At 48.3% G+C, this 18,653-nt stretch overlaps 1 long non-coding RNA gene across 1 annotated transcript in view; it reads left to right on the forward strand.

The window, feature by feature from the left end:
• The window catches only part of LOC113593143 (uncharacterized), a 244,706-nt gene that overhangs the window by 112,098 nt on the left and 113,955 nt on the right, over positions 1 to 18,653 (forward strand). The gene's annotated exons all lie outside the window — the stretch shown is intronic.

Consider the following 18,653-nt stretch of genomic DNA (forward strand, 5'->3'; position numbering starts at 1 on the left):
GTTGGCAGGAGGGAAGGGGAGCCTTCCCCAGCAAGTTCTAGAGAACCAAAGCTGAGCTTTGAAAAGCAGCCTGACTGGTTGGTTTCTTGGGTTCCCAAGTCTCACCTGCAGCCTGAGCTCCCTGCTTGCCTCCTTCCCCCCAGCCCCCCAGGCAGGGCCCTGTCCTGAGAATATTCTCTCCCGGCCACAGTTGTCTCCCCAGCCTGTCTGTGGGCATATGAGAGGACACCCCTGTCTGAAAATCCTGTCATTGCTTCAACCTGAAAGTATCCAAACCAAGGCATGCATCTAACAATCAAAGCTTTAGGGTCTGAGAGAAACGTAAGGTCTTCTGGTTCATTCCTTGCACCCTCCCTTTGACTGTCTCTCTGGAGCCTCCACCAAGAGGCTGTTCAGCTATGGTGAAGCGTGTCTGACCTCCCTTCCCTGGGGAGGACAGAGCAGAATGCTCTGGCCCAGGGTGCATTCTCTAGGAGCAAGAACAGGCCGTGGGCACAGCTGGGGCCGGTTGCCACCTGCTGCACGTGCCGTCCCCGGACAGTGCAAACGTAGGCACAAAGAGGTCCAGGGGGACAGGTCCAGGGGAACACGCAGAGAGCCAGGCCCAGCTCTGCAGCAACAGGCAGTGAGAGGCAGCAGGCAGGAGCAATGCTTGGTCAAGACGACCGCTGTGCAGGAGTCCCCACGGCCACGGCCACTCGCGGGCTCAGTGAATTCACTAGGACTCAGAACTCGGCGAAGCTGTATGACTCACAGTTACAGTTCATCACAGCAAAGGGATACAGATTATAGTCCGTGACAGGAAAGGTGCAGAGGCAGGTGTCAGGAGAGTTCCAGGGATGTGCTTCCTATTGTCCTGGGCCATGGAATTATCCAAGTGGCACTGACAGTACTTTCATCTAGGGAAGCTTGCCTGCGCCTCGCTGTCTGGTTTTTGGTGGGGTCAGAAACTTAGGCAGGGAGTGCCTGCCCGGCACAAGGCAGTCTGTAGGCCCTCCCAAGGTCAAGGTGATACTGAGTGGCCCAAGTCCTACGGGTTAGGAAACACACCCTTATCAGGCACATTTTAAGGTTACCTCCCAGGAGCCGGGCAAGGGCCAAGTCTTTCTTAGGGCGAAGTTCATCCCTGTCCAGTTGGAAAGATATCCAATGAGGGGGCTGAGCCCAGAGAGCAGGCCCCAGAGGGCATGGAGGTCTAAGCCTGCTTGGGAAGAAGCCACCTACCTCTCTACCCACCTTTCGGCATCTGAGCCCAGCAAAAGCCTTGGGGTGACCTCTCCACCTGGAGACGGGCTGGTCTCCAAAGAGGAAGTCTGAAGGGGGGAGGCTGATTTTGGTGGGAGAGCAACAGACACCGGGTGAGGGGTGGCGAGCAAATGGTTTGGGGCTCCTCAGGTGTGCGTCCCCAGGGAAGAGAAGTTCGCCGTCCCAGTGCATTGAGGTTCCAGGATCAGGCGAGCCTTGGTTTAAAACCTGTCTCTATCACTTCCGGGCACTATCGCTTGGATACTTTACGCAACCTGTTCGAGACTTGCTCTTCTCACCTCTCGGCGGAGGATGGAGACTATTCCTGTGTCACGGGCAGTGGTGAGATTTACATGACACGAATATGAAGACAAATGGTGACTATCCTTACCCTCGCCATCGTCCCCTCCTGATGAAGCAGGGTCCATCTTTAAAAGCTCTTGGCCTCTGTGAAGGTGTCCCTTACGTTGAGATGAAACCTGGTTTCTCTTTGTTTTGAAACAACTTCCTTGTTGTGCTGGCACCCTTCTTTATCTTCTATTTCTGTCATGGCCTCACCATTTTTTGTTTTCAGAACCATCGATTATTCATTCAGTTATTTCTTCACTCATTCATTCAATACTTGTTTATTGATATTTGTGTGTCGATATTGATATTGTGCTAAATGCTGTGGACAAAAGGAAAAATAAGACACTCCGCACCCCCAAAGGACTTCTAGTTAAGTGAGATAACAAGCAACTGCGTAAAATAAACAGCTAAAATATTTCGTGTGGCAAATGTACTGAATACCGGAGGCGTAAAAGAAGCCGTGATCTGTTTTATCTGCTCTCCCACCTCCCAGATGCACCTTCTCACTTGCCTTTATTCATCTGGTGAGATAACTTGCAAATTCTCTCTTTCTTTCCTATGCTTGTTGCTATGCGTTCAAGAATTGTCAGTAAATTCAGTCTCAGGTTGGAATTCACAATGGCTGCTAGCATTTCCTAGGGGGCTGGGTTGAGGGAGGTTGATGGCTGCATCTCATCAGGGAGGCAGGATCAGACCACCTGTCTGAAGAAGATTTGAAAGCTGTGGTCATTATATAAGTCTGACCTTTTACCTCCAGAACATACTCCAGGCTCAGAGTGGACAGGTGCCCTCACTCCACGTAAGCTTCTCAGGACACTCCCTTTCTCTGACTCCCTATCAGGAATACCCCAGCTCAGTCCACACCCCATGGGTCACAGTGGTCTCCCTCTTCCCTGAGTAATGCCTATTCCATGGCTCCCTGCTTCATGTCTGCTGTGATGTCTTCCCTTTGGAGAGTGTAGCCCTTTGGCAGGGATTCCCCCTTTTATGTCTTCGGTGTTCCCCTCGTCCATCATCATCCCCAGGCTAGTACTGGTCTGTGCTCAAGGTAGGTGCTGACTGATGGATAGACAGGCCTCCCGGGTGATTATGCAGGGCTCCAGGAAGACTTTGGGGTTAGAAACGCCCTGGCCGTGTTGCGTCTAGATAAGGTGCATACCCCAAACTTTGCAAAGCAACTGTGATGTTAAGGAACAACTTGCCCGCTCTCCGCATCTCTGCTGTGTTTACTCGAGTTCTTTGTGGCAGTAACACGTCTCTCCCTCCCTCCATGCAACCCAAGGCAAAATTTCTAAGTGGACCTGGGAGCACTCCCAGCCTGGATGGAGCCACAGGGACAGGAGTGGAATTAAGCTGTGAATGTGCACTGTGCTAAACTGACCTCACAATGATGATAGCTCAGAATGGAGTTTCTCTGAGCCGAGGGAGTTTGGGGGACCACTGGCAGGGACACTGGGGCTCCATGGAGAAGCCAATGGCAGAGAATTTGAAAGACATGATCATTCTACAAATCTGACCTTCTACAGCCTGTGCACAGGACGACTGGGAAGTTTCCCAGGACAGGGAAATGGGAGATGAGCCCAGGAGGAGCTGACCCAGATAAGAGGGGCTACGGCTACCTTACTCCCTAGGAAAGCTGGAGGGGGGAAAGATGACAGGGAGGCCCGGCTGTTAAAATCTGGAAACAGGGTGCTCAGAACAGTGATGCAGTGAATCCAAAATTTTGGAGGCCATCATTCAGGAAAGATTCAATAAACAGGGTCCAAGGAAGCATAAGGGAAGTGCTGTTGAAAAATCATTTATGCAACCATTCTTCCTGTATTCCTTCAGTTGCATATTCCGAACAGCTATGATGTGTCAAGAATGGTTTCAGGCACCAGGAACACAAAGAGAAGTAAGATACAGTCCTGGTTGTGGAGGTGGTAGGATCCTTCCAGGACTCTGAAGCCTAGGACACAAGACAGGGACAAGAAGCAGTGAGCTTGGGGAGGTCCGATGGAGGCAGTGCCTTGAATACCATGCTGGAGAATTTAGTTTTTACCCAGTGGGAACTGGGGTGGCCCTGAGGACATTTAAGCTAGGAAAGGACGTGTGTGTTCGGAAAGGCTGTGATGGCCGCAGCATGAAGGATGGTCTGCAGGAGAATTTTCCTGCCGACGGCAGGAAAGCCAAAGACAAGAGGAATTGGGACAAGGAGTTGGGGAGTGAGTCTTGATTCAAAGGATATACAGAAAGTTATCTTTCGCCAGTAACCACGGGCACTGGAGAAACCACTTGTGGGTTGGGAATGGCATAGAAACAAGATAAACTAGGAAAGAAGATTGTGACCCCAAATGCCAAGTTCAAGAAGGAGCAAATTCACTCGCCCGCTGTGAAAATACACTTTGAAGAGGTGTTGATACAGGCTCTGCGGCCTGAGAGACACATAATTTGACGCCGACCAATCGTGCAAGTGTAACAACCTCTCCAAGACTCAGTTTCTTTATCTTTAAAATAGGCTTAAATTGTACTCCCCTCCATATGGCGGGCGTGAGGATCATACCAAGGAATCTCTGTGCAGCCCTTAGCCTGGAGCGAAGCAAGACCTCAATGCCATTAAGGGTTCGTTGACAGCAATAACATTTATTGTGGTGGAGTTTCGTTTTTCTCCGAAGATGGAAGAGGAGGAAGAGGACTGTGGGGAGCTGAGGCAGCCTGGCCATTTGTGGGCTAGCCTGCCAAGCTGTTGTGAAACAGTATCACAATCCAGGAGCTGAGCATATGGAAGCAGCTCTGAGGAATGGAGATGTGGCTATGGGGCCTGAACCACGTGACTTTGCCTTATGTCACAGGTTTTTCTCCTCACTCTTTCTCTGAAAGGAGATCGCTGTGTCTCCTAGCATCGCAGGAGGGGTACTGCAGAGCCAGAGGGGAGAAGCTTCCGTGCAACCAGCTTTGCACCTTGACGCAAACACAAAGCCCTTTAGTTGGGGGTCCCAAGCCAACCAGGTCCATCTCTCAGCCGTGCGCCTCTCTCGCACAGGCTGTCTCTATCGAGAGGGGAAGGGAAATTCTCTTAAGAGATATACAGCCCTTCTGGGGCCGTCTTCTAAAGAGGAGCCAGATGTGGGTGAGCTGCTGAGCATCTGGCCTTCGAACTTGCTTTTTCTTCGCCACTTGGCTACTCCTCCAACACTCTTTGAGGGCAAGGTGGAAGAACTCTGAGCTCCGGGTTTAACTAACGCAGCTCTTTGACCTCCCTTTTGCCATAATGGTCTCCTCTGTCCCCACTTGGAGATAAGCAGGGCTCTACATTTTTTTTCCTTTTACTCCTTCTTGCTCTTTCTATTCCTCTGTCACAATTCCCTCTTGACTAAGAATGTACTATATGTTAGACACCATGCTGTATACTGCACGGGCAATATTTCATTTAATCCTTGCAGATCTCTGTGAGGAACATGATCTTATTAATCCCATTTTACATACGAAGAAACCAATGAATAGAGAAATTAAGTACATTGTCCAAGGTCATTCAGCTAAAAAAATTGGCACAGTCAAGCTTCAGACTCAGGTCTGTTTAATGTCAAGCCATATACACTTAACCTGAAGATCAGCGGTTCTCAAAGTGTGGCTCATGGAAGCCTGGGGTTCTCTAGATCCTTTACAGGATCAAGACTGTGCTATGACATTATTTGCCTTTTTCACTATGTTGACACTGGCATTTGTGTTTCAAAATCAGTGGTGGGTGAAACAGCTGGTTCCTCAGCCCAAATCAAGGCAGAGGCATCAAACTGTACTTCTAGATATTGTATTTTTCACTGGGACAGCCTTTCAGGAAAAAAAACAACAACAAAAAAAGCTGTTTTACTTAAGAATGTCCTAATAAAGCAGTAAAAAATATTAATTGTATTAAATCTTGACCCTTGAGCACGTCTATTTAATATTTTGTGTAATGAAATGGGAAGTATGCAAAAATCATTTATGCAAAATATAATGTTTATCTTGTAGAAAAGCACATGTGTGATTATTTCAATAGCGAGTTGAATTAGCCACTTAAAAAAAAAAACACAGCATTTTACTTGAAAGAATGACTGACAGACAAATTATGACTATCCAGACTTGAGTATTTGAAAAACAAATACCTGGATTCTTGCAAATGAACAAAGTGAGACTGTTGCTTCACGGAAAGCACCTGACAGTATTTGTTGCTGATGGTGAGATTCAAGCTTCCCCTAATACTAGTATTTGGGAACATTTGCCTTTGTACTGTATCAGTCTTAATCTAGACAGGAGACGGAAACTACCTAGCAATTTGGATAGGGAAGGTTAAATATAAAGAATTATAAACTATTTGCAAGAACAAAAGACAACCCTGACGAATACTGTAAGTCCAGGGGAAGGTACTCAAGGAAGGAAGACACTTAACAAGGAGATCCCTTCTCAAGGCTGGGATTCTGACTTCATTGGAGATGATGCTGTTGCAAATGGATGGTGAAGTTGTCCTTGGCCTGAGTCTGCCCGCAGTTGGGGGGTCAGACCTGGGAGGCAGGGAGGGATGAGATGGGACCAGCAAACAGGAAAGTCACACTTGGGGTGTGGATGTGCAGAGGCTGGCAGACAGGAAGCTGCTCAAGGGGTGTCAATGAAACTTGCCTGGAAGCTGTCTATATGGGTATTAAACACCCTGGAAAGCCAGCTGGAAAGCCAGCTGTGGCTCCTATAGAAGCTACCTGGAATTTCCTTCTCTGTGGTTCCAGCGGGGCTGCCTGCAGGGAGGTGCTGTATTTGTGGCCAGAACCCCATGGCAGTCACTCTCTGAGGTGCCAAGGGAAGCTACTAATGGGGGGGTGGTGCCAGACCTGGATGTGAGGTCACTCATTGTCCCTCAAGCTGCTGGCTGTCATGTGCCAAAGAGCAAGCTGAGATCACTGGAACCAGGAAGAGACTCTCTTCCCTCTCCCAGTGTTCTCCCAGTGCTGTCTACTGGCAAAACATCACCTCGTGCCTGCTCTCCAGGAAGAAACATTCCAGCATCATAGCAGGAATGGACTTGGGCCAGTCAGCAATAGCTGGGAGACTGGTACAGTCTACCCCTTTGCTTGCTCAGCTTCTGCCTATAGCTCAACTTCCATGCAACATCAAAACAGCTCTCTTTCCACAGATACGGATATTCTCTGAGCTGGTAAAGATCTCACCCTTTCCCTAGAGAAGGAGATGCACAGTCCCAAAAGTCTTTGCATCCATTGCTGGCTATGTGAATTTCCTAAATTTAGCCACACCTCCGTTAAAAATACCTCGAGAACAAATTGTAAAGTTAATCTCCCACAACTTATATCTAAAATGATAATGGGGGCTCATCTCCACCAGCCTGGCACCTGTCCATAAGTGGCTGCTGTTGGCACCCTAGAGGATGAATTGCCCTGATTGGTGAGGGCAGTATTCCAGAGGGCAGCTTTCTAGTGAGTTCCATGGACTCCCCAGATAGCTTACTTCAACAATACCCCTCAAAGGTGGCTTCCATGAAGATTTAATTAGTACCCAAGTGGGGGGTTCCTATATACCGGTTCCCTATTTTCCAGCCTCAGCCCATTGACTATGGCCCAGCTTTGGTCCAGAGCAATCCAGAAGACTTCTGTGCATTCCAGTGGGCTGCAACCACACCTTCTCCTATGAGATCTGAATCACAGTGGTGCTTGCACTGTGACCTTTCCAAATAACCGAAAGACTTTTTTGTATGAGATCAAAGGTGGTATTAATGAATGTGATTTTCCAAAATTGCAGATGATCCTGTATGAAAAGGTTTCAATCAAACTGGGAGAACCATTGTGATGACACCCTGTGTGAGCTTCAGGGCAGGCCACCACTCCGGTTCACAGTTCTTGCCTTCATCACTCTGGGCTTCCTGCCTATTGAACAGAGCCCATTGATGACCTGTGCCCCCTTTTGTCTTAAAATGTATTGCTTTCACCTTCCACCAATTGAATGCAGTATCTACGTACCTTGACTTATTTCTTCTTGCTGGACTTTGGGAAGGATGCAAGAGATACCTGTGGATGAAGAGTGCCGAATAAAGATCCGGTTACTCAGAACTCAGAGGCAGGTGCTCACTACCTGACATGCCAAGAGTTCCCAAGAAGAATGGAAAAGTCTGAGAACAAACGCCCTGAATTGAAGCTCAATTTCAGTAGCAGGTGTTTCACTTTTGCCAGTTACATCCAGGGGAAGGAGTTGACCTTGGGAAGGATCTCTGTGACCTTCTGTGAAGTGCGTTTGAAACCCACCCTGTTGAGCAGTGTTGGAGATGTCTGCAGTCTTGCTCCCAAGACTGGGCAGACATCAAGACATCATTGACATCTCCTAAGATTCTGCAGGCCAGAAGGGTCTGGAGTTCCCTTTCTCATCCCAGACCCTTTAAGCACTAGAACTACCCAGAAGGGGAAGTATAGAGTGGGGTACTCAAGAATCTACAAAGAGGGGTTTCACCGGAACTATGAGGAGGGAGCAGTTCCCTGCACCCATACATCATCCAGGCAATAGAAGCCCTCCAGCGAGCCTCTGGTGGGCAATTTTCCCAAGAAATGGCACCTTCTATCCCAGGCCCCAAGTTGCCTGTGAGCTCTGCCGGGGAAACTTCGGGCTGACAAGCTCAGCAGACAGGAGTACTGAAGGGGAAGCCTCCTCAGTCACCTCTGAGATAAAAAGAACAAAATAAGAGAGAGGGAGAAAGGGAGAAGGAGAAAATAAAAGACTAATCCTACAAATTCTCCTTTAATCTTAGAGCTTCAGACCTAGTTCCCCTTTCATCTAGGACTTCGAAGTTATCTAGTTATTTTATGGGTAGTGAAACCACAGGGCGAAGAGAGGGTGGGGGGAGATTGAATTAATGAACAGGTAAGCAGGTTTATTATTTCGTCTGATCCTTCCTTCCTTCCTGCTAATTTCTCTGAGCCAATTTGGGAGGCAGAGCCTATCATGTTAACTCAGAGACAGACTATTGTATCCATGTTCTTTCTGAAACCATTTATCTGAAGGATATTAAAGATCCAATTTACATAGACATTATGGCATTGTGAGGAGGGTGTGTGCACGTGTGCATGAGAGAGAGCGAGAGGGAAAGAGCGGGATAGGGAGAGAGGGAGGGAGAGAGGGAGGGAGGGAGGGAGAGAGAGAGAGAGAGAGAGAGAGAGAAATGAGCTAGGGTATCCATCCAAATGGGCATATGTTTGTGTATATGCTTGACCTGCATTGAGAATCATCTCCCATGAAGCTCTCAAAGGAGTTTGCAATCACTCAACAAGTTAGATCAAGAAGTCATCGGGCCTTGACAGAAATCAGGCTCCAGGCAATGGTGGAAATGTTTATTAAGTCTGTGATTCAACCCTCAGGCTCCTGCATTTCCTTATCAGAGCTACAAAGTCACAGTGGAGGAAATGGGACTCTCTTGAGTTTGATATCTGCCTAATTGGATGCCTGGTTGCATTGCCCCAGCCCATGCGTGTGCCTATGTGATGAGAAACAGGTAGGATAGATGCTGGGAAGAAGAGGTCAGACTCCCAGGTTAGCCCTTAGCATCCAGGATAACCCATTCCAGTGCAGGGTCCTTGGTTCCACATAAGGGAACTGAGTGACTTAAGACAACCCGTATCGTTGTGGGGTCGGGAGCGCAGAGGCCATGCCATTATATTCATTCATGAAACATAGATAAAAACACCTATCCTGCCTTGGACCCTGGTTTGTCATAAGAATGAAATGAGGGGATGTGCATAACAGCAGTCTAAACAGAATTAGCAGAAAAGAGGGGGCAACTCACCCAGCTATAAGAGTTTGTTGTGAAGATTCTTTCAGCAACAGCCAATTTCCCTTTGCTGACATTGGGTTCACCAAAGAGCCTTCTAATGGGTGATTTGGTCTCCTGAGTGGAGCTGTGCAGAGCCCATGGCATGGCAATGCCAGTGGTCCTACAGGGGATGCTGCCATTGTAAATGAGTGCTGGCAGTCTCCTGCTCTTCATTCGTTCATTCATCCATTCAGCTCATACTCACAGAGGAGCTGGTGCAATGGCTCATAGCCTTGGCTCCACTTTAGATTACCTGGGGAGCTGAAACGCAAAACAAAGCTCCCAGGCCTTTCCCCAGACTAATTAACTGAGAGGTTCCAGGAGTAGCTCCCAGGCACAGACACTTTTATAAAGCAGCCCAGGTTGTTCTAATGAGCAACCATGGCTGAAGTCATCGACCTGGTTGTATGCCCTGCATTGTGCTTGCCTCCAGAAAATACAAAGATAAATAAGATGTTCCTTACCCAGTGAAAACCATCCCCCTAGCACCAGGTCACCCCTGGGAGAGGTAGGGGAATTCTATTCCTGATTTTGCAAAGTTGAGGATCACGATGAGACCCAAATTTCCTGAGGACACCATGAAATAGTCCTTCCATCTCACTCTTGCTCACAAACCCAGCCTGCTAGTCTTACTCCTTCAGAAAAATAAGCACTTCCTAAATCTCAGGTACTACGGAGCTCATCTTGGCCTTTAGTGCAGTCTCCTTCCTGGCCCAGGCATCCCCCGGGTCCCTCTGCCTGAAGCGCAAATGGTGGTAAGCTTGGTGAAGCTCAACCTGTTCTCCACTCAGGTTGTGGACCAGGTCCTTCTAGAATCCGTGAGGAGACCATGATCTCAAGATGCATCAGCCTCATATTTCTTTCCTTTAGGAGCTCCCAGAAGACTAACTCTTGCCTTTCTTCCTGATGCTTGGACTCTCTCTGCACCTGCTCCTAAGGTTATGGTCCGTTTCTGAAATAATATACCTCGTTTGAGAAGGAAGAAAGCTGCCTACGCTCGCGCTGATGAATCTAAGTCAGGAGATGAGCTTTGCCCACTTTGGGATTTTATGATTTGGCCAAGCGACACCTCCTCCAGGCAGTAATATTGCAAAGGTCATTTCCCCACACACGTCTTCATCTTCATAGCTGAGGTTAGGCTGGCTTCCCTGTGCACTGTCCTCAGAAGTCCACACTGTGGATGCTTAGCCCAGCGCCTGCCATAAGTCAAGGAGGTGGTACCAGCTTAGGTCAGGCATCCGGCTCAAGGCTGGGATAGAAGGCTTCTCAATCGTCTCTCCCTTTACTCTCTTCAGAGCTGACTGCTGCAATCAGATGGGACTGTGATGTTTTATCATTCAAGTCTGTTAAGAATCTGTTTCTTTCAGCGTCAAAACTTTGTTCCTGTCTTCTCGGAGACTTAAAATACTGTCCTTGAACTGAGGCGGGACCCTCTTGCATTAAACACACTCACAGCTTCAAAGCTACAAGCGTTGCCGCAGAGGGTCCCAGGGGAGCGTCAATAAGAGACATTTGTTTGCTATACTACAAAGAGAAGCCTCGCTTCTTGATGGAGTTGATCTGAGGGGCGGGGGTGCTGGAGGGGTTTGTTGTTTGTCTCCAAAGGAGGAAGGGATTAGGGGAGGAGAGGTTTAAACTCCAAGAGGAGTTTCTGGCATCAGGAGCCTCCTTCCCGAGGAGGATCCTGGTCTCCTACTGGAACAGAAGACGCCCAGACCCTTGAGATTGCGAAGCCAGCTGTTTCTGCCCCTAAATAACCACACTGCCACCACCATTTTGTCACACTTCTCTGCACTCTGCCCTGTTCGCTGCTCACACCAGCCCTAGGGGTCAGGTGAAGAGATAGAGACTCTGAGGGGTCGAACTGCATGCCTGAGATTGCCCCAGTGATATTGGACCTGTGCTCTTTCTTTCGTGGAAGGCGGCGAGTAGATTTCAATGCCTTGACTGATGGATCGTTGTTGCTTAGAAGGTGGGCTGAGAAGGATTTTGAGATTGCATCTGGGCTCAGTGGGAAGGAGGGTTGCCATTGATGTGTAAACTTATCATCTCATCTGCGACACTTTTGAGGGTGAAAGGGACTGTATTAGAATTATGCCTGAACAACACATTTAAACTGGGACTGTCCTGGGTCAACGAGGATATGTTACTCCTAAGGGAGTAAGCGTGTGTGATCTGGGTACTAGGGTGGGGGAGCATATGGGAGGATGGCAGCTGCCAGTCGGCCAGGAACGTGCCAGTTCTAATTCTATGATTTCTGTGAGGATGTCTCTTCTGGTTCCCCCTCTTAAGGAGCAAGCTCAGCCTATCACATCCTGCAAAAAGTTGAGAGCGGTGGTCACGGATCAGAGGTCATCTAATGTGGCCAAATCCAGACCATAATATGCCTTGCCGTATGTGCCCTCGAATGGCCTATTGCCTCACCTCGGCCTTTTGCCAAGTAATGAATGCAAGGGAAGGGAAAGTCCCGAGGTGAACACTTCTCTTTTTTGACTATAGCATCAGTATTACGGCCATGCTTACCCATTCCCCAGCCTGGAGACAGCCACAGAATCTCTCCAAACCCAGTCCATACTGATTTGACAAGGATTCATGCACTGCTGGAATTCACTGCCAAACCCTTATCACCTCCTGCTTTGACTCCTTCAACAGCCTCTCCACTTGTATCTCTGCCTTCATGTTTGCTCCTCGTCATTCCCCCTCTGCTGACAGGGTAGTGTGTCTAAACACTCACATCTTCCTAAAAATCTTCCTAAGAATCTTCATTGCCTTTGCACATCTCTTACGGACTCAATGCATGTGCCCCCAAACTCATATGTTGAAGTCCTATCCCAAAAGGTGATGGCATTTGGTAATGGGGACCTTTGGGAAGTCATGAGGCTCGGGCCCCCGTGATGGGATTGGTGCCTTTCTAAGAAGAGCCACCTGAGAACTTGTTCTCACTTTTCGTGCACATGCTGAGGAAAGGCCACATGAAGACACCGTGAGGAAGTATCCACCTGCAAGTCAGGAAGAGAGGCCTGAGAACATGATGATGCCAGCACCTTGATGCTGGACTTTCCAGCCTCCAGAACTGAGAGAAAGAAATGTCTGTCATCGAAGCCCCCTAATCTGTGGTTTTATGTTATGGTGGCCCTAGCAAACTAAGACAGCATCTAAAATAACTAGGCTCACATTTACAGCCTCCCACAATCACCTTCCATTAGTTTCCCGTACAAGACTATGTTCTGACATTACCAGATTACTCACCAGTTTTTGGTCACATACATGGCACATATTTTCATGCCTCTCTGCCCTTGTACATGCTGTTGGTGCTGCGAGTCTCTTTTCTCATCTCCTTTAATATCTGGTCAATGCCTACTTAGCATTAAAGCCCCAACTCCTTTCAGTCTCCTCCCTTCCCCTCTCCCAGCAGAAATCCTTCCTCCATCTGCTTGGCTGTCACATATAGTGTGCACGCCGGCTTGCAGCTTTACCTTCCCACTAACGCGGTGCCTGACATATTAGGAGCTGGGAAATTAATGAATGCACAAAAGGATGAATGAATAAATGAATGAATGACACCAGACCCTTGGACAGAGTTCTCTGTCAGGCCTTCAAGGAAATGCACTCTTGGATTCTCATTAAAAGAAGAAAGGGGGCACCTGGGTGGCTCAGTCGGTTGAGCGGCCGACTTCGGCTCAGGTCATGATCTCGCGGTCCGTGAGTTCGAGCCCCATGTCGGGCTCTGTGCTGACAGCTCGAAGCCTGGAGCCTGTTTCGGATTCTGTGTCTCCCTCTCTCTGACCCTCCCCCGTTCATGCTCTGTCTCTCTCTGTCTCAAAAATAAATATACGTTAAAAAAAATTTAAAAGAAGAAAGGGAGGAGGGGTGCCTGGTGGCTCATTTGGTTAAGCATCTGACTCTTGGTTTCAGCTCCAGGTCATGATTGCATGGTTTGTGAGTTCGAGCCCTGCATCAGGCTCTGTGTTCACAGCGTGCAACCTGCTGGGGATTCTCTCACTCCCCCTCTGTCTCTCTCTCTGCCACTCGCCCCCTCTCTCAAGCTCTCAAAATAAATAAATAAACATTTAAAAAATGGAAAAAGAAGATAGTTGAATTAGCCGGGAGGTTTATTAGCTCTGTAGCTTTGCACACTGTCTTCTGGGGACTCAACTTTGGGCAGAGGCCAGAGGGCGACAGTGGGGAGCAGTGGGGCCGGGGATGGGCTGCGCCTCCCTGCGTAGGGATCCTTGCTGAGGGAGATCTGCTGAGAAGGGAGGCAGGGCAACAGCAAGTAGAGAATAAGCCAGGATATAACTCATCTCTTTACCTTCACATATCTGGTCCCCACCCTCAGCTTTCTCTTCTGCCCCAAAGCTGTGAGTGACCTTCTTTGCCTGCCCTTACCAGCATTCACCCCTGTTACTCTCCTTCTTCAGTGAACTTGGCCCTGCCCTCCGGAGAGCCACCAGGAGCCTGCTCTCCCTGACCTTCCTCCTCACCTCCTCCTTGAGAATGTCAGGCTCAGTGACCCTCCCCCTGTTCCCTACCAGCAATTTCCCCCAGAGTGATGCTGCAGACGGGAGGGTGCAGTGGCCTGGGGAGAGAAATGCTGCCTGGACCTGAGCCTGAAATAGGAAGTTCAATGGGCATCAGCCTCGTGAGCAGCCCCAGCCTCATTCTGAAACCCCGCTTAATCCTCAGGCCTTTGCTTTGAGGTGGGGAGCGGGGAGTCCTGGTTGTGCCTCCCTGCCTGCCACCCCCACCCTCATCGCTGACCCCTTGCTGCAAACTGTTTGTCCGTGTTTCTCCTCTTTGCCCCAGCGCATTTTGGCAGCCCAGTTAGTGCCTCGCAGATAGTTTCTTGAATCTGAGCAATCCTCCTACCCAACCTTTCACCTCCTGATTTCACTTTCCTGCCCTTGTAGGGAGATGTTTGACAGGCTCCCTTCCATTTCATCTTCAAGCAGGCTGACATGCTCAGAAGGCTGCTGCTGTCTTCCAAGTGAAAAGTGGGTTAATTAAGGCATATTTTCCAGCTTGTTTTTAAAAAGGAAAACAAAAGAGAGAGAACAGGTATCCTAGTTAATGGTTCCTAATTGCTTCTTTCCCAAAAAGTCTTCAGCGTGAAGCAGCCTGCTGGAGTACTTCCTAACCTGGCATTGAAGAACTGAGCAGGGCTGTGCCTGGCCCCCAACCTAACTCCCACTCTCTTTCAAGACCCAGCTCATGTGCCATCTCATCATGGAAGCCACCCAGCTCCCTTGGATTAGGTCAGGTGATTGCAGTGGATGCTGTGCTTTCAGCCCAGAACTTTCTGAAGGGCTTGCTCTGCTAGCTGCTGAGGGGGTTGTCAGTAGATGGTCCTCATCTGTCAACCCTTCTTAGGAATGCCCCTCACTGAAGAGAGCTGACTTGTCCAGAGTCATGCCCTTTTCACGGGACACCTGCCTCCAATGATTGGCCCATGCAGCAGTGTCAAGGCCTGGGCCATTCGTTTCAGTTTGGTACCACCCTGAGATGCCATCTGAGCTTCAGTTTCCTGCAATGTTGGCTGCAGCCTTTAACAAGACTGCCTTTCAGCCCAACCCCTCCTTTGGGCCACTCTTGCTTCCTCCCTTTTCCACAGGAGTTCGGCCCATGAGTACTCCCTGATGTTCTTCTGGCATGCTGATCTCCTTCTCAGGAGCTGATTGCTGGCTCACCCCGTGACCGTGATCTTTCTCTGTGTTACTGTAGTGTCCTCTCTGGCTATCCTCATCAGTGGACAGCAGTGTGATGCCCGAGGAGGCTTTTTAGGAGGGACATAATGCAATGAGGCCATTTACGGTTTTTCATCTAGCAGAGATATGTGGATTCGATTCTTTCCAGACTCAACCTCTGTTAACTGCTACAAAACTCTACCTGCAATCTATAACTTGTCTGTCTGTCTGTCTATCTACTCTATCTATCTATCTATCTATCTATCTATCTATCTATTTTTCATATCTATCTATCTATCTATCTATCTATCATCTATCTATCTATCTGTCATCTTTCTACCTATCAATACTGTTGGTGCCCCACCCAGGTCCCCGTTATTGGCTGGTGCACCCTTCTCCCAGCTGCTATCACTGTGACAGTGACACTCATGACAGTCACTCATGACAGTTCACAGCTGCACCCCTTTCTGGAAATTTTCCTTTAGCCAGACAGGAGCTGCTTTATCCTGGAGGCTGTGAAACCCTTCCCCTTCCCCAGTGGCCGACCTCAGACAGTGACTGACTGGCACTGGGGTAAATGGACAGCCCTCTTGCCCCCACGTGGGACAAAGGCTGTAGTAGAATTTGCACTGCAGAGCTCCCCGGAAGATCAGACTGAAAACTGTTTTCAGCCGAGAGCACATTCCTGCTTCGCTGTTTTGCTTTCCTGAATCCTCCTCTTCTGAGTGTACTTCCCCAATAAAAATACTTGAGTGAAAGTCCTTATCTTAGGCTCTGCTTTTTGGAGAGCCTGACCTGAGACATTTGCTATCAAAACTGGTCCTAAAAAAGCAAATAAGCAAGCAAGCAAGCAAGCAGACAAAAAATAAAGGCAGGCACCAAGTATGGGATTCTGGAACCGGATTGCAATGGAGACTGCATCGTTGGTTATCAGTGGAATTATTGCTAGCCTCTGGCAGGCTGTGCGATTGCTAAGATCTTTACCTAGGTGAACTTGCAAAGATGATGTACTAGCTGGTTCAATGTCTTAGGGGTTTGGGCTGCTGTAACAAAATACCATGGACTGCAGGGGCAGGGGGGCTTAAACAAGAAAAATTCATTTTCTCATGGTTCTAGAGGCTGGAAGTCCAAAATAAAGGTGTCGCACTTTTGATTTCTCCTGAGGCCTCTCTTCTTGTCTTGGAGACACCCACCTTTTTGCTGTGTCTTCACATGGCTTTTTCTCTGTGTACATGCTCCTCTGGTGTCTCTTTCCTCATAGAGATACGAGTCACATTGGATTAGGGCCCTGCCCTTATTATCATTTCATCTTTAGAAGGTCCTTTTCCCAGATACAGTCACATTGGAGGTTAGACCTTCAACATATGAGTTTGGGGAAAACACAATTCAATCCACAATGAAGTGTACCTTCATTGTGAGAGAGAAAATGGCGGCCTCAACTCTGTTAATTAACAGTTTAAAGCAAAGTCACGCATTTAAGGAGGAGAACTTCCATTCCTATGGCCAGAGGCAGACAAAGCTAAAAACCAAGCACAGGGCTTGATTGTGGGAGTGACAGAACTTTAAAGAGGAGTGAATTCTCAGCGAAGATGAATCACCTATGCTGAAAGCAGGGCCTCGGTATTTGGGATGTGAATATCTGGATAGATGTACTTGAGAACTCATTCTCTAGAATTCCCTGAGCCATTTGGGCCTGAACAAATGGCCTGCTCTCCATTGTTCACAGGTAGAGGCTCCTACTTGCTGGAAGATGATGCAGAGGCCTCACATAAGGCCTTCAAGACAATGCTTGCCCTACCTCCCCTTACTGGCCCCCAGAGTCACAGACAGGGTTAGATCTCAGCACAGTCAGACTGGGGAAGTAGTGGGTCTGCTAAGGACCCACAGATCACACCCAGAGCTACCAGACCTGACTGCAGTATAATGGCAGAAACCAGGAATGGATTCAGTAGGGCCTGGGTGAGGAGGGGACCAGAATACAAAGCTGGATGGGGACAATTTTCCAATACAAGGCACTCTCCCACAACACAGGGTATAGTGCTCTGGCCAGGGCCCTGAGATATGGTTCTGATGCACTGCTGAGATGACTCTTGGAAGCTTGGCTAAAGCAATGGCCTACATTAAATAAAACACAGTTATCAGAATTACCATGGTGAACAGGTAGGAAGAGACCAGAGGCTTGGAGAAGTGGGCAGGCTAGAGCGGGTCTGTGATATAATGATCAAGCATGGATGAGTGTTAAGTCCAAATTCAGCCTCTCCAAAAGAAAGTCATGTTCCCTTGCCTAGTTTCCAAACCTAAGCTTGTTCTCAAACCCAGAACGCATTGACTAAAGGAGAGGCCAAGTCATGTAACACTGTGGTAAGTGTATACAGTAGCACGCTGCATATACTAGTTCTTTCCCGAAGAGCCTGTAATTATTTACTTGCATAACCAGGTACTGGGGAAAAGGAATACCTGGAGCCTTGTAAGGTCTGCTGGAGACAAGTTCTGGGCTGACACTGATGCCTGGGAAATAAAGTACAATTATGATGTCCCTGTTAGGTTAGCGGGTACCAGGTAATAAATGGCGCTCTGGCCCAGGTGTTTCTCAAAATATCCACCTGGTGGTCACTTCCCTCGTTGCTGAAATATAATTGGAGTGGACGTCGTTAGCAGAGGATAGATATAACCTTTACTTGGTTCTTGGACTTGTAGAGTAAGGACTATTGAATAGGAAAGGCCGGTAGAACTCTTGGAAGGCTCCCTCCCTCTACCGGGATGACAAATCAAAAACAACACCACATTCTAGGGAGGATGGCCGAGATTTAGCTCCATCCTGACTGACCTAAAGGGTGCTGAGATGATGGTTCCTTGTAATAGTCCCATATAGTTCACCAGTCTGGCCGCTGCAAGACTCAGGTGGATCCGATAGACAATGGCAGATTTCGGCGAGTTTAACCAAGCAGTAGTCTCAATTGTAGCCACTGTATGACTCATCCTATATTTACCAGAGCAGGTTAGCATGGCCTTGTTAATGGTCATGCAGCTATTGATCTGCTGAATGCATTCTTTGTCTTTATACCCTTCCTAAGCAGGAAGGATCAAATGCGCTTGGCATGTACCTAGAACAGACAGAAGTTTACATCCACCATCTTACCTCTGGGAGATTGTGAATTTTTTATTCAAAGTATAGTTCCAAGTACCTTTGACTATCTGGACATTCTACCAAACATCAGAATGGTCCACTCTGTTGATGCCATCATGTTAATTGGACCCAATGAGAAGAAGTGACAGACACTCTGGATGCATGGAAAGGCTCATGCTTTCCAGAGGGCTGGTGATAAGCCCTAGAGACCTAGGATTCTGCCACAGCGTTGACATTTTTAGGGGACCAATGGATCGCTTCTCAGCCTTTTGGCTAAGATCAAGTGTAGGGGACCAATGGCCTAGGGAAAGTCTCTTCATACCCCCTCTCACTAAGAAAGAAGCGTAACAGCTAGTAGGCTTCTGTGGTTTTGGAGGCAGCATATTCCATGCTTGGAAATTCTGCTACAACCCATTTATCAGGTGACATTGGG

Source organism: Acinonyx jubatus, chromosome D1, assembly GCF_027475565.1.
Source record: "Acinonyx jubatus isolate Ajub_Pintada_27869175 chromosome D1, VMU_Ajub_asm_v1.0, whole genome shotgun sequence".
In the NCBI taxonomy this organism is placed as follows: domain Eukaryota; kingdom Metazoa; phylum Chordata; class Mammalia; order Carnivora; family Felidae; genus Acinonyx; species Acinonyx jubatus.